This window comes from Aethalodelphis obliquidens, unplaced genomic scaffold, assembly GCF_003676395.1.
Source record: "Aethalodelphis obliquidens isolate GAN/ISIS:26980383/991018 unplaced genomic scaffold, ASM367639v1 scaffold42, whole genome shotgun sequence".
Taxonomy (NCBI): domain Eukaryota; kingdom Metazoa; phylum Chordata; class Mammalia; order Artiodactyla; family Delphinidae; genus Aethalodelphis; species Aethalodelphis obliquidens.
This window is the reverse complement of record NW_020837986.1, coordinates 17,403,452-17,421,108: the sequence shown is the minus strand read 5'-3', so window position 1 is coordinate 17,421,108 and position 17,657 is coordinate 17,403,452.

The window sequence follows — 17,657 nt, the reverse complement described above, 5'->3', positions numbered from 1 at the left end:
CTGAAGACCATGTGTGCCCACGTGGCACCAGCCCTGGGATATAAACAGGCAAAGTGTCCTGAAGGTTTGTTAATGTGCCCTGGTGTCTTCAGTCCCTGGCAAGTCCTAGAACTCACTTAGATCTCATCAGGGTTTCAATCTCAGACTGGCATTCAATGCCCCTATGCTTACTTCCCTCTTCAGAACCTGATTCCCTGAACCCTATCTGGGCCTACCCAAGCATATGTTCAAAAGAGTCTCTGTCCCAGCCTCTTGCCATGTAGGTCCCACCAAGCACCTTCTGCCTCTCTCTCTCTCTCTCTCTCTCTCTCTCTCTCTCTCTCTCTCTCTCTCCCTATCTCTCTCGTAATGTGAAAAGAACCTTGTCATGTCAAAAGGAGGGTCTCTGGAGTGTGGACTTCTGGAGTTTGGAGGTCTCTTGTTACCAAGAAAGTGAAGTCCTGGGTACTGGTAATTCCAATTAGAAGGTGGGGCATCCATGTGGCTGACAGGGTCTTGGTGCTCCAGCCGGGTGTCAGGCTTGTGTCTCTGAGGTGGGAGAGCCGAGTTCAGGACATTGGTCGACCAGAGACCTCCAGGCTCCATGTAACATCAAGCAGTGAAAGCTATCCCACAGATCTCCATCTCAACGCTAAGACCCAGCTCCACTCAACGACCAGCAAGCTACAGTGCTGGACACCCTATGCCAAATAACCAGCAAGACAGAAACACAACCCCACCCATTAGCAGAGAGGCTGCCTAAAATCATAATAAGGTCACAGACATCCCAAAACACACCACCGGATGTGGTCCTGCCCACCAGAAAGACAAGATCCAGCCTCATCCACCAGAACACAGGCACTAGTCCCTTCCACCAGGAAGCCTACACAACCCACTGAACCAACCTTAGCCACTGGGGGCAGAGAGCAAAAACAACGAGAACTACGAACCTGCAGTCTGCAAAAAGGAGACCCCAAACACAGTAAGTTAAGCAAAATGAGAAGACAGAGAAACACACAGCAGATGAAGGAGCAATATAAAAACCCACCAGACCAAACAAATGAAGAGGAAATAGGCAGTCTACCTGAAAAAGAATTCAGAGTAATGAATAGTAAAGATGATCTAAAATCTTGAAATACAATGGAGGAAAAACAAGAAACGTTTAACAAGGACACAGAAGAATTAAAGGGCAAACAAACAATGATGAACAACACAATAAATGAAATTTAAAATTCTCTAGAAGAAATCAGTAGCAGAATAACTGAGGCAGAAAATAGATAAGTGACCTGGAAGATAAAATAGTGGAAATAACTACTGCAGAGCAGAATAAAGAAAAAAGAATGAAAAGAACTGAGGACAGTCTCAGAGACCTCTGGGACAACATTAAATGTACCAACATTCAAATTATAGGGGTCCCAGAAGAAGACAAGAAAAAGAAAAGGACTGCAAAAATATTCGAAGAGATTATAGTTGAAAACTTCCCTATTATGGAAAAGGAAGGAGTAAATCAAGTCCAGGAAGCACAGAGAATCTCATAAAAGATAAATCCAAGGAGAAACACGCCAAGACACATATTAATAAAACTATCAAATACAAAGAAAAAATATTAAAAGCAACAAGGGATAAAAAACCAAATAATATACAAGGGAATCCCCCTAAGGTTAACAGCTGATCTTGCAGCAGAAATTCTGCAAGCCAGAGGGACTGGCAGGACATATTTAAAGTGATGAAAGTGAAAAACCTACAACCAAGATTATTCTACGTAGCAAGGATCTCATTCAGATTTCATGGAGAAATTAAAACCTTTACAGACAAGCAAAAGCTAAGACAATTCACCACCACCAAACTAGCTTTACAATGAATGCTAAAGGAACTTCTCTAGGCAGGAAACATAAGAGAAGGAAAGACCTACAATAACAAACCCAAAACAATTAAGAAAATGGTAAGAGGAACATACGTATTGATAATTACCTTAAATGTTAATGGATTAAATGCTCCAAACAAAAGACATAGACTGGCTGATGGATATAAAAACAACACCCATATATAGTGTGGCTGCAAGAAATCCACTTCAGACCTAGGGACACATACAGACTGAAAGTGAGGGGATGGAAAAACATATTCCATGCAAATGGAAATCAAAAGAAAGCTGGAGTAGCAATTCTTATATCAGAAAAAATAAACTTTAAAATAAAGACTATTACAAGAGACAAAGAAGGACACTACATAATGATGAAGGGATCAATCTAAGAAGAAGATATAACAATTGTAAATATTTATGCACTCAACATAGGAACACCTCAATACATAAGGCAAATGTTAACAGCCATAAAAGGGGAAATTGACAGTAACACAATCATAGTAGGAGATTTTAACACCCCATTTTCACCAATGCACAGATCATCCAAAATGAAAATAAATAAGGAAACACAAGCTTTAAATGATACATTAAACAAGATGGACTTAATTGATACTTATAGGACATTCAATCCAAAAACAAGAGAATACACTTTCTTCTCAAGTGCTCATGGAACATTCTCCAGAATAGATCATATCTTGAGTCACAAATCAAGCCTTGGTAAATTTAAGAATGTTGAAATCATATGAAGTACCTTTTCCAACCACAACGTTATGAGACTAGATATCAATTATAGGAAAACAATCTGTAAAAATACAAACACATAGAGGCTAAACAATACACTACCTGAGAACCAAAAGATCACTGAAGAAATCAAAGAGGAAATAAAAAAATACCTAGAAACAAATGACAATGAAAACACGATGACCCAAAACCTATGGGATGCAGCAAAAGCAGTTCTAAGAGGGAGGTATATAGCAATACAATCCTACCACAAGAAACAAGAAACATCTTAAATAAACAACCTATCCTTACACCTGAAGCAACTAAAGAAAGAAAAACCAAAAAAAACCCGAAGTTAGCAGAAGGAAAGAAATCATAAAGATCAGATCGAAATAAATGAAAAAGAAATGAAGGAAACAATAACAAAGATCAACAAAACTAAAAGCTGGTTCTTTAAGAAGATTAAAAAAATGATAAACCATTAGCCAGACTCATCAAGAAAAAAAGGGAGAAGACTCAAATCAATAGATTTAGAAATGAAAAAGGAGAAGTAACAAATGACATGGCAGAAATACAAAGGAGCATGTGAGATTACTACAAGGAACTTTATGCCAATAAAATGGACAACCTGGAAGAAATGGACAAATTCTTAGAAAAGCACAACCTGCAGAGACTGAACCAGGAAGAAATAGAAAATATAAACAGACCAATCCCAAGCACTGAAATTGAGACTGTGATTTAAAATCTTCAAAAAAACAAAAGCCCAGGACCAGATGGCTTCAAAGATGAATTCTATCAAACATTTAGAGAAGAGCTAACACCTATCCTTCTCAAACTCTTCAAAATACAGCAGAGGGAGGAACACTCCCAAACTCATTCTACAAGGCCACCATCATCCTGATACCAAAACCAGACAAAGATGTCACAAAGAAAGAAAACTACAGGCCAATATCACTGATGAACATAGATGCAAAAATCCTCAACAAAATACTAGCAAACAGAATCCAACAGCACATTAAAAGGATCATACACCATGTTCAAGTGGGGTTTATCCCAGGAATGCAAGGATTCTTCAATATATACAAATCAGTCAATGTGATACACCATATTAACAAATTGAAGATAAAAATCATATGATCATCTCAATAGATGCAGAAAAATCTTTTGACACAATTCAACACCCATTTATGATAAAAAACCCTTGAGAAAGTAGGCATAGAGGGAACTTACCTCAACATAACAAAGGCCACATATGACAAACCCACAGCCAACATCATTCTCAGTGGTGTAAAACTGAAACCATTTCCACTAAGATCAAGAACAAGACAAAGTTGCCCACTCTCACCACTATTATTCAACATAGTTTTGGAAGTTTTAGCCACAGCAATCAGAGAAGAAAAAGAAATAAAAGGAAACCAAATCAGAAAAGAAGAAGTAAAGCTGTCACTGTTTGCAGATGACATGATATTATACATAGAGAATCCGGAAAACTACTAGAACTAATCAATGAATTTAGTAAAGTAGCAGGATACAAAATTAATTCACAGAAATTTCCTGAATTCCTATACACTAATGATGAAAAATCTGAAAGAGAAATGAAGGAAACACTCCCATTTACCACTGCAACAAAAAGAATAAAATACCTAGGAATAAACCTACCAAAGGAGATAAAAGACCTGTATGCAGAAAACTATAAGACACTGACAAAAGAAATTAAAGATGTTACAAACAGATGGAGAGTTGTACCATGTTCTTGGATTTGAAGAATCAACATTGTGAAAATGACTCTACTACCCAAAGCAATCTACAGATTCAATGCAACCCCTATCAAACTACCAATGTCATTTTTCATGGAACTAGAACAAAAAAAATTCAGAATTTGTATGGAAACACAAAAGATACCGAATAGCCAAAGCAATCTTGAGAAAGAAAAATGGAGCAGGAGGAATCAGACTCCCTGACTGCAGACTGTACTACAAAACTACAGTAATCAAGACATTATGGTACTGGCACAGAAACAGAAATATAGATCAATAGAACAGGAGAGAAAGCCCAGAAATAAACCTACGCACATATGGTCACCTTATCTTTGATAAAGGAGGCAAGAATATACATTGGAGAAAAGACAGCCTCTTCAATAAATGGTGCTGGGAAAACTGGACAGCTACATGTAAAAGAATGAAATTAGGACACTCCCTAACACCACACACAAAAATAAAATCAAAATGGATTAAAGACCTAAATGTAAGGCCAGATACTATCAAGCTCTTAGAGGAAAACATAGGCAGAACACTCTATAACATAAATCCCAGAAAAATCCTTTTTGACCCACCTCCCAGAGAAATGGAAAAAAAAATAAACAAATGGGACCTAATTAAACTTAAAAGCTTTTGCACAGCAAAGGAAACCATAAACAAGACGAAAAGAGAACCCTCAGAATGGGAGAAAATATTTGCAAATGAAGCACCTGACAAAGGATTAATCTCTAATATATGCGAGCAGTTCATGAAGCTCAATATCCAAAAAACAAACAACCCAATCCAAAAATGGGCAGAAGGGCTTCCCCAGTGGTGCAGTGGTTGAGAGTCCGCCTGCCAATGCAGGGGACACGGGTTCGTGCCCCAGTCCGGGAAGATCCCACATGCCGCGGAGTGGCTGGGCCCGTGAGCCATGGCCGCTGAGCCTGCACGTCCGGAGCCTGTGCTCCGCAACGGAAGAGGCCACAACAGTGAGAGGCCCGTGTACCACAAAAAAAAAAAAACAAACAAAAATGGGCAGAAGACCTAAACAGACATTTCATCAAGGAAGATATACAGATTGCCAACAAACAGATGAAAGAATGCTGAACATCACTAATCATTAGAGTAATGCAAATCAAAACTCAATGGGGTTATCACCTCACAGCAGTCAGAATGGCCACCATCAAAACATCTGCAAACAATAAATGTTGGAGAGGGTGTGGAGAAAAGGCAACCCTCTTGCACTGTTTGTGGGAATGCTAATTGATACAGCCACTAGGGAGAACAGTATGGAGGTTTCTTAAAAAACTAAAAATGGAACTACCATACAACCCAGCAATCCCACTACTGGGCATATGCCCCGAGAAAGCCATAATTCAAAAAGAGTTATGTACCACAATATTCGTTGCAGCTCTATTTACAATAGACAGGACATGGAAGCAACCTAAGTTTCCATCGACAGATGAATGGATAAAGAAGATGTGGCACATATATACAATGGAATATTACTCAGCCATAAAAGGAAACAAAACTGAGTTATTTGTAGTGGGGTGGATGGACATAGAGTCTGTTACACAGAGTGAAGTAAGTCAGAAAGAGAAAAACAAATACCGTATGCTAACACATATATATAGAATCCAAAAAAAAGAGAAAAAAAGGTTATGAAAAACCTAGGGGCAGGATAGGAATAAAGACGCAGACATTGAGAATGGACATGAAGACATGGGGAGGGGGAAGGGTCAGCTGGGATGAAGTAAGAGAGTGGCATGGACTTATATATAATACCAAATGTAAAATAGATAGCTAGTGGGAAGCAGCCGCATAGCACAGGGAGATCAGCTCGGTGCTTTGTGACCACCTAGAGGGGTTGGATAGGGAGGGTGGGAGGGAGACGCAAGAGGAAGGAGATATGTAGACATATATATATGTATAGCTGATTCAATTTGTTATAAAGCAGAAACTAACACACCATTGTAAAGTAATTCTACTCCAATAAAGATGTTAAAAAAAAGAGAGAGAAAGAGAGCCTTGGATGAGGAGTCCAGGTCTGGTCAGGGCCAGAGACAAGCCAGCACCCATTTCTGGGCTTCTGTGCCCTCCATGAGGAAAATGGGAGCCATACCACCATCTCTGCCTATGTCACAGGGCACTTTAGGATAGAACAAGGTAAATACATGGGAAAGCTCTTTGGAAACTTTCAAATGTTGTGAAGGTTTATTATGATTATTATTCATGTCTGATTTTGCCGCCTCTGTGGAGCCCCAGCTCAAGTTCCTGCCTATGCAATGCCAAAACAACCAGTCAAATCCATCAAAAAGTCACTCAGTTTAGTGGAAAAAAATGCAGGCAGCTCTGTTGCATGCTATCAAAAAAATAAAGCCACCAGACGATCACTGGTGTTTTTGAGAATGTGCAGTGGGTTGTTTTAGGCACTATTTTTGAGTTTTTCTAGGGCTTTCACCTCCTGTGAACCAAAAAAAAAAAAAAAAAGGACAATGGATAAAATCAAGGCCCTCAATTGTTTCCCAGAGATGAGTACAGCTTCAAGATTTCAGGCTTAGGGAAAGGAAGGGAGACAGAAATTCATGCAGGGAAGGGTCTGTGTGTCACTCTTGACCTCCTCACTCATGACAGTTCTTAGGCCAGTGGATTGTATTCTGTTGGCAAGATCACCTTCTCCAGCTGAGAAGGGACTTTGGAAGATCCCATAAAGGTTAGGGAGAAAGAAGGAGATATCTAGACAGTTAGCCAAACCAGCAAAGGCTGAAGGAACCCTGGCCCTGACCCAAGGGGTTGGCACCCAGGAGATGGAAACTGGGTTAGAAAGGGTTGACATCTAGGGGAAGAGAAGATTCTGAGATAAGATGTTTTTAAAGCATAATTGTCCCAAGAGGGTTGCCTCAGAGTGGCAAGTAATTCAAGCCAGTTGGTTTTGCTCCACACGAGCAGTTCTAAGTGTTTTGCTGGGGGAAAAGATGGAATCTACTTTTTAAGAAGAGGCTTGGCTGTCATCCATAAGTTTTATTTATGCAGGCCTCCCCAGCACAGCATTCTCCTCAGGAGGCATCTGCCTCTAAAAGGACGTTTCTGGATGAAAATGGGGATATATATGGGTGAAAAAAAAATAAGTCATATCTTGAATTTAATTCTATCAGTTAACAAGTCCTGCCTCCCTCACCTCACTGATGGGGTAACTGTTCTTCACAGTCATCCAGAGTTGCCCATGGGAAATAAGCCTCAAATGCCACAGTGGTAACTGGTTTGATAACTCACCTTTACTGGTTTCCTTCCCATCTGTCTCACTTCTCCACTCAACCAGTGTTCTCTGGGATCACCTCCCAAATAAACTACTTGTACTCAAATCCTTGTCTCAGGGTCTACTTCTTGGGGAACTAAATTCTACATGTATTTTTATCATCCTTTTAAGTTTAATTTCATATTTTTATCCTATTTAATCCTCCAGCAGCCTGAGGAAGTAGAATTATTCTCATTTTTCAGATGATGGAATCAAGACCCTGAAAGTTGGTAACGAGCTGAAGCTCACATAACAAGTAACTGACAATTTACTGGGTTGTGTTTAACGTCCAATTTGCTGACTCTTGGTCTGATACACTCTCCACCACACCCCACTGCCTCTGGTCATTCCCATCTCTAAATATATTCTGCACAATAATGTAGCTCTAGAGTTCACTGATGGCAGTGTCCTTGCAGAAGGGGGCTATGGAATAATGCATTTTCTAGGACTTTGCATATTTAAGCTATAAAAAATACATTCCTGTTACCTTTACATATGAACAACAACTTAGTGGAGCCAAGAATTATTGGGTCACAATCCTGGGACTCTGTTCCTAAGTAATTCCCAAAGTAGTGGGAATTATCTATGGATATTAACAGAGGCATAATATTTGTTAAAGGAAAATATTGAATAAACAAAGATAAACCATTTATTTTTTACTAAATTATGGGACTTTGTAAACTTAAAAAGGAACTATGTAGTTTCTAGCATTTCCCAAGCATGTATCTTTCTTCCAGGACAGTGATAGACTTAACGTCCTCTTAAGAAATGATACTGCAGCATTTACCCCACTTTCTTTATCAGGGAGAAATCTGAGTCCAGACTGAATTTCTTTTCTCAATATATCTGAAATATGAAATCTTCACCAGAATGCATTAAAATATCAGGCTCTTTGTTACTCTTTTTTATTGACACACAGTTCAGTTCTTTTGATTTTTATCGTTTCTCATCTCAGGGAGTACTATTTATGCCTTTAATTATTGCTTCCATTTCATTTTTGTAATGGGCTCCATGCTATCTCTTCAGAGTTGTCATCCTCTCTCTCATCAGTTTCATCTCTTTGACCTGTTGCATGGCATTCTAGGAGATTTTCCTAAATTGCCCTCTCCATCCCTAATTTTATTTTCTACAATGTCATTTAGGTTCTTGACTATTTTCAATGCATACTTAATGGTGTTATTGAACTTTTGTCTTGCTTGAATAGATAATGCACAAACAGGAAGCAAAACTGAGAAAGGAAAAATGCAAACAGTGAAAAGTAGGTCTTCCTTCCAACCCTGTCCCTGAGGCATTTCTCTCCGCAGAGGTAAACATTGTTCCCAGTTTCTTAATCCTTCTAGAGATTATCTATATACAAGTGTATATACAAACACACACACATACCTATCTATATATTTCTTTATGTTTTTAGTGGTAAATCCCTATACTGTTTGGGATGATAATATGTATGACAAATAAGTATATTTTCTAACTTTCTCCAGCCTCATGGTGTCAGTTATTACAGCAAAAAACAGATAGCCCAACTCAAAGTAGAATCTAAGGACATGAACTGTTTCCCACAACAGAATGGCAGCTTCAGGGCTTCTTGACTCACCAGCCCACACAAGTCATCAAGAACCCAGATTCCTTCCATCTTTTTGTTCCACCAGGTCCACCAAATTATCTTGTTAATGCGAGTCTTTGTGGACCCAAGATGACTGCAGGACTTCCAAGCATTGTACCAGAAATAATAATTTCTATCGAAAAAGTGGCTATCTTTTCCTGTGTCTTTTATAAAGAATTATAAAATAATTTCCAGAAGACATCCTTTTGCTTTCCATTAGACAGAATTTCATTTCAGGCCTATACCTCAGCTAAACATTAGGTACAAAAACAGGATTTTTTGATGGCTTTAACCAATTAGGACCCACTCCCTAGGGCTAGGGAAGGGACAAATACAAAGCTTGAAGATAGAGAGCTAAACAACCACAAGGCTCTTTTAGAAAGGAGGAATCGGGTGGGGGAAAGTACAGTGAGGAATGGATGTTGGGTAGGCAGTAAACCATGTCTCAATGCCACACATCCTTAATCATATCAGTTACCATTAGTCCTCCCAAAACTCCCAAATCCTCAGCTAATAACTCCCTGTGACTACCTTTCGTGATGTAAACCACCACCTTTCCCTGCCCTCCTAAACACTTCTACTGTGTCCTCCCACTCTGTGAGAAGCACTCCCGCACTACAAGAGAGGAATTCTCAGGACATTCCACTCACCTCTTGCTTTAGTCTAGCTGCCCCTATGACACTCCTTCCCTGAGACCCTCTCTAGTGGTTATCTGTTTCATCTTTCACATCCCCAAAATCTCAGGCTTGGATAATTGCTATGGACTAAATGTTTGTGTCCCTCACCTCCAAATTCCTATGTCAAAGTTTTAACCCCCAATGTGATAGTATGAGGAGGTGGGGCCTTTGGAGGTAATTAGGTCATGAGGAAAGAGCTCTCATGAATTGGATTAGTGCCCTTATAAGAAGACATAAAACAGCTCGCTTTCTTTCTCTGCTCGCCACCATGTGAGGATATGAGAAGATGGCCAACTGTAAACCAGGAAGTGGACCCTCACCAAACACCAGATCTGTTGACATCTTGATCTTAGACTTATCCAGAACTATAAGAAATAAATGTTTGTTGTAACCAGTCTTTAGTAATTTGTTATAGTAGCGCAAAACAACTGACAGTAGTCCTATTGCTTCCTAACCCAGGTCTCCCCACTGGCTTATTGAAACTCCAGACACTTTGAGGTTCATGTCATATGGTTTTGTCACCTTTTCCTGTTTCTCACTGCTGCCATCCCTCAACCTCCTAGTCACTCTTCCCATTTGCTAACAATCATAGCACCTAATGACAGTCTTCTTCTCATTTCCAGTTCTTGTGATTTCAACATCTACAACTATGACCCCACTCAAAACCCTGGTCTTAACTGTGACACTTCCTTCTCTACTCGTCTTCCATCAACTATTCCTAACTCACACTCTAGACTTTTGTATCACACAAATAATCTCTAATAACTACTTGTTTTTTAAAAGCTCTCTCATTTGACAATACCTAGGAAAATTCACATATGTATGTACTCTTCGATGCAGTAATCTCACTTCTAGGAATCTATCCCAATGCTGAACTATCAAAAATATAAAAATGTGTGTGAGTAAAGCTGTTCATGGCAGCAGCATTCTTTGTACAGTGAAAGACTAGAAACGATCTAAATATCAAAACATACGGAAGTGGTTAAATTAGTTACGGTTCATGTATGCAATGGACTACAATGCCACTATAAAAAGCAACAAGGAACTCTCTACATACAGTTAAAAAGTGATCTCCCAAATATTTTAAGTTCAAAAAGAATCAAGGAGTAAGACAATGTGTATAGTTTGCTATCTATTTATAAGAAAAGAAAGAGAGAGTGAGGGAGGGAGGGAGGGAGAGAGAGAGAGAGAATGTGTCTAAAAGTTAGGTGTCTTAGTCAGTTTGGGTTGCTGTAACAAAAATACCATAGAGGGACTTCCCTGGTGGTCCAGTGGTTAAGACTTCACCTTCCAATGGAGGGTGTGCAGGTTCTTTTCCTGGTCGAGGAGCTAAGATCCCACATGCCTCGGGGCCAAAAAAGCAAAACATAAAAGAGAAGCAATATTGTAACAAATTCAATAAAGACTTTAAAAGTGGTCCACATAAAAAAAAAATGTTAAAAAATCATAGAATGGGTGGCTTAAGCAACAAACATGTATTTCTCATAATTTTGGGTGCTGGAAAGTCTAAGATCAAAGCACTGGCAGAGCCAGTGTCTGGTGAGAGTGCACTTCCTGATTTGTAGACAGCTGCATTCTTGCTATATTCTCACATGACTGAATGAGTAAGAGGAAGCAAGCTCCTTCATGTCTCTTCTTATAACAGCACTAATCCAAATTGCCTCCTAAAGGCTCTACCACCAAATACCACCACATTGGGTATTAGGGTTTTTCAACATATGAATTTTGGGGCAACCAAACAAGAAGGTAAGCCAAAAACTAATTGTTTAATAGTTAATAATAAGGAAAAAGGGAGAACTTAGCAGGTGAAATGGAATTTTGGAATCATGTAAATGTTTCATTTTTCTAATAAATAAGTTAATTCAAAAAGAAAAAAAGCATCTCTACAAGTAAAAAAGTAAACTGAAGCAAATGAACTGACTGTATACAAAGTTGGTGGAATAACCATACAGAGGCAAATTATTTCAACTGACTTAGAAACATAGTATTTTGATGATGCATCCCTAGTGAGTCATATTCTAAAGACAAAATGAACCACAAAGAAATCTTAAACTATATGCAGTAGTCTTTTTGGTAGAAATAAAGTTGGTGTCTTGGTTTTCTATTGCTGCTGTAACAAATAACCACAGATTTAGTTATTTAAAACAACACAAATATATAATCTTATACTTCTGGAGGTCAGAAGTCTGAAATGAGTCTCACTGGATTAAAATCAAGGTGTCAGCAGGTTTGTGTTCACTTCTGAAGGCTCTAGGAGAGAATCTGTTTTCTTGTCTTCTCCAGCTTCCAGAGGCTGCCCATATTCCTTGGCTTTGTGGGTCCTTCCATCTTCAAAGCCAGCAATGTCCAGTCTAATTTTTCTGCCATCTCTCTGGTTCCAACTCTTCTGCCTTCTTCATCCCCATTTAAAGACCCTTGTGACTATTTTGGCTCACTTGGATAATCCAGGATACTCTTCCTGTTTTAAGTTCAGTTGATTAACAACGTTAATTCTCCTCTGCAGACTTTTCTCTCGCCATATGATAAAACATATTTACGGGTTCTAGGGATTTGAAGTGGACATCTTTGCAGGGCCATCTTCCCACTGGCCCCCAAATATTCACAACTATCCCACATGAAAAATGCATTCGCTCCATCCCAAGGTCCCCAAAGTCTCAATTCATTATAGCATGAAGTCCAAAATCTCATCTAAATATCATTAGTTCAAAAATCTCAAATCTCATCATCTAAGGCAGGTGTAGGTAAGGCTCTGGCTATCATCCACGTTAGACAAAATTCCTCTCCATCTGTGAGCCTATGAAACTCCAGAAATAAGTTATCTCCCCCCCACCAAGGACAATGGTGGTAAAACCAATTATAGATATTTGGTTCGAAGAAGAATAAAGTGGAAGGAAAAAAGGAGTAACAGATCCCAAGCAATTTCAATATCCAGCTAAGCAAATTCCATTTGGTTCTATGGTCTGGGAATAACCCTCTCTAGCTCAAGCCTCCACCCTTGGAGTCATGCTCTCTCTCTTTTATGAAAGGTCTTGGGTCTGCAGCTGAATAGTTTTATCAGCTTGTTTCTTTCCTATAGAATTTTAGGGGTCCAGAAGCTTTCTTTCATTTTCTCCTTTCTCTGTACCATTTGAGCCAAGTTGGCAGTGTTTCTGCTGGCATAAGTTCTCAAAAGCCTTGTGGATTTCCTGCACATATCTCAGGGATTCACTCCACTAGACGAGAGGTTCCCCTACAGAAATTTCCTGAATGATCCCATCTCTATTCCTGGCTTTGGCTGAGACTGGTGAGGGATCCATGAGTCACGCACCTACAAAGAGCTCTCTGTATGATCAGAAATTCTGAACTTTGATATTTTCAAGGTACTAACAAAAGTTGTCCATCCATAGCCTTAGATTTCTCTCTAGAGTGTGCTTTCCTGACATTGAATCTCCTAATTTAGCTTCTTTTGCAATCTGGATAAGCTGAAAACTTCCCAGATCATCAATTTCTGGTTCCTTCTCTTTTAACAGTTCTTTCTTCAACCTATGTCTTTCCTTCACATTTTGCTATAAGAAGCAAGAAGAAATAAGACCACACATTTAACACCTTGTTTAGAAAGCTCAGCTAAATATCTAAATTCATCATTTGCAAGTTTTGCTTTCCATGTAACTGCAGAACACAATTCAGTAAGCTTTCAGCTAATCACCTTTCCACCAGTTTCCAATAACATGTTTCTCATTTCCATCTGAGCCCTCACCAACAGTACTTTTAATATCTGTGTTTCTATCCACATGGATATTATTCTATCTGTTCATGGAGACATTGCTCTGGGAAAGATCCTCAGTGTTCTCCTTACTTGCTGCAAGTAATAAATCCTTCCTTCTCAAACAAAAACAAACAAAAAACATTCTGTTCATAATGATTTATGTACCCTCTAAGACAACTGAGGCTTTCTCTACCATGCCTCTCACTTCCTTCTGAGTTATCACTAACAAAGCTATTAACATCCATATTTCTATTAACAATCTATTCAATGATCTAGGTTTTTTCCTAGATTCATTCTCCTAAAAATTCTTCCAGCCTCCAGCCACTGCCCACTTTCAAAACCTCTTGCACATTTTTAGGTATTTGTTTCAGCAGCACCTTGTTTCAGGCACAAAATAATTGTATTTTCTTCCTATTGCTGCTATAACAAATTACCACAAATTCAGTAGCTTAAAACAATGCAAATTTATTATCTTACAATTTTGGAGGTCAGGTGTCCAGAATGGACCTCACTGGATTAAAATCAATGTGTTGGTAGGGCTGCACCCCTTTCTGGAGATTCTAGGGAGAATCTGTTTTCTTGCATTTTCCAGCTTCTAGATGCTGCCCCACATTGCTTGACTCGTGGCCCTCTTCCATCTTCAAAGCCAGCAATGGCCAGTCTAATCTTTCTCATGATGCTGTCTCTCTGGTTGTGACCCTTCTGTCTTCCTCCTCATCATTTAAGGGCCCTCATGATTGCATTAGACCCACCTGGATAACCCAGGGTGTTCTTCATGTTTTAAGGTCAGCTGATTAGTAAATTTAATTCTGAAGCCTTAATTTCTTTCTGAAAACCTTATTTCCCCTTGCCTTAAAATATTTAAAAATTTATGGATTCTAGGGACTAGGTCATAGACATATTTTGGGGGGGGGCATTATTCCACCTACTATAGTTGGTACTGTTATTTTGAAATATACTCACAGATACATGTAAACACACATACATGTATGTATTAGGATAAAGCAAATTAGTAATTATGTTAAGGTTATAAGGAATCAAACTGATTTTCAGCATATGATAAAAGAGGTACAAATATAAAATCAAATAAAGTTAAGTAAAACCCCTGTGATTTTAAATTGAATTGGAAATGCTATATTAAACTTATGATTAATTACTCTTTCTAAAATATAGATATGTATTTTCAAACTCTGTCTACTGGAAAGGCAGTATGATGGTCTTAAGGCTTGTACACAAATGTCTGCAAATTCCTTGACATTCCTTTCATCAAGATGTAGAGTTTATGTCCTCTCCCTTTGAACCTGGGTAGGGGATGTGACTGCCTCTATAAATAGAATACAATGGAAGTAATGCTTCACTACTTCCAAGGCTAAGTTAGAAAATACCATATTGTTTCTGCTCATTTCTCTTGCAACACTTGCTCTGGGAGTCTTCATTACCATATAAGAAGTCCAGATATGCTGAGGCTGCCAGATGTAAAGAGCACAGAAAGGGTGGTGAAGAGAGAGATGCCCAAGGAATTTCAGACATTTCTACCCCTAGAAGTTATTCTAGTCCAGACGTTGGACATCTAAGTGAATAAGTAGTTAGGACCCCAGACACAGGAACTAGCTGAAACCACATGAGAGATCCCTACCCCTCCAGGTGGAAACTACCAGAGTCCAGGTCAATTGCCAGAACCCTTATTGAAAAAAATGAATTCTTGTTACTATTTTAAACTTCATCCTTGGGGTAATATGTTACACAGCAATAGATAATCAGAACAAGTGGTTAGCACTTATATTGTGATCCCTAAAATTAAAGCAAACCAGGACTCCTTGGAGAAACAGCTGAGCCCAGGTCTAGAGCAGGAAATGTACATGATGATCTTGGAATATATTGTTGTGACTGAAAGATCCATAGTAATAAGCTGGCATAGGAGCTAACTTAAAGGATCTTCACAGCTTTAGAAGAGAATCTTCATATTGCCCAAGAGATAAAAATGACTGCAGTGAATTGAAACACACCAAAAACATAAAAATCCATGAGTACTTAAGAATTTTTTGAAGGACGAATAGAATTGATAGGACACCAACTCATTATTCTGAAAGTTGATAAAGAAAAAAAAATCAAGCTTCACATAAAGACAAATAAATAGATCAATGGAATAGAATATAGATCCAAGAAATAAACCCTCACATATGATCAAATGATCTTCAAGAAGAGTTCCAAGACCACTCAGTGGGAGAAGGACGGTCTCTTTAACAAATGGTGTTGGGGAAAAACTGAATAGCCATACACAAAAGAATGAAGTTGCACCCTTATTTAACACTATATACAAAAATTAACTCAAAATAGATTAAAGACCTAAACATAAGACCCAAAACTATAAAATTCCTGGAAGAAAACATAGGGGGATATCTTCCTGACATTGGATTTTGACAGTGATTTCTTGCATATGACACAAAAAGCACAGGCAACAAAAGCAAAAATAGACAAACAGGAATACATGAATCTTTAAAACTTTTGTGCATCAAAAGACACAACCAACAAAGTAAAAAGGCAGCCCATTGAACGGGAGAAAATATTTGCAAATCATATACCTGATTGGGGGTTAGTATCCAGAATATCTATGTAAAGAACTTCTGCAACTCAATAACAAAAAAGTAAATTATCTGATTAAAATATGATCAAAGGACCTAAACAGGCATTCTTCCAAAGAATATATACAAATGGCCAACAAGCATATGAAAAGATAATCAACATCACTAATCATCAGAGAAATGCAAATCAAAACCACAATGAGATATCACCTTATACCCATTAGGATGACTACTATTTAAAAAACCTAGAAAATAACAAATGTTGGTGAGGATGTGGTGAAATTAGAACCCTTGAGCACTGTTGGTGGGACTGTAAAATGCTGCAACCACTATGGAAAACAGTACAGAGGTTTTTCAAAAAATTAAAAATAAAACTACCATATAATCCAGCAATCCCACTTCTGGGCATATACTCAAAAGCAGGATCTTGAAGAGATATTTGCATACCCAAGTTCATAGCAGCACTATTTACAATAGCTAAGAATCAGAAGCAACACAAATATCCATCAACAGATGAGTGGATAAACAAAATGTAGTATATGCATACAATGGAATATTATTCACCTTCAAAAAAGAAGAAAATCCTGTCACATGCCACATTGATGAAACTTGAGGACATTATGTTAAGTGAAATAAGACAGTCATTGAAAGACAAATACTGTATGGTTCTACCTATATGAGGTATACAAAATAGTCAAATTCATAGAAACTGAAAGTAGTACGGTGGTTACCAGGGGTTGAGGGGAAGGGGGGAGGGGTGGTGATTGTTTAATGGATATAAAGTTTCAGATTTGCAAGTTTAAAAAGTTCTAGATCTCTGTTTCACAATAATGTGAATATAATTAATACCACTGAAATATACACTTAAAATGGTTAAAGTGGTAAATTTTGTTATGTGTCTTTTTGTCATAATAACAAATTTTTAAAAAATCAAATTTCTATCCTTCTTTTCTTGCATAATTATGTTCCAGAATAACCAAAAAATGATGACGGAAAGTTCTTCATAGATGAATCACAGCTAATAAATGCAGAAGGAATGACAAATGTAGAAAAATCACAGTTTCACAACCTCTAAAGAAATAATGAATCTAGGCAAAAAATGGCTACACAAACCATTGTGTGAAGTTTGTGAGGAAGCTTTATAACGGAGAGACTGGGCTGACAACACCTAAACTCACAGTTTAGTCTTAACATCCTAAATATATGACAGGATATTACAGAATTCCTAATGTGATGCAGTAGGAAATATACAACACAACCTATGAAATGTACTTGCTAAAGAAATAAAGACAAGAAAACAGAAACACAGGAAAACAAAACAAAATCTAAAAACACCCAGATGAATATGTTAAACAACATCATGAGAAGATGGCATGAGCAAAAATGGCAGAGTAAGGATCTCTGAAAATTGTCTCCTCCATAAAAGCAAAATTCATCAGAATTAGCTTTTTTACAA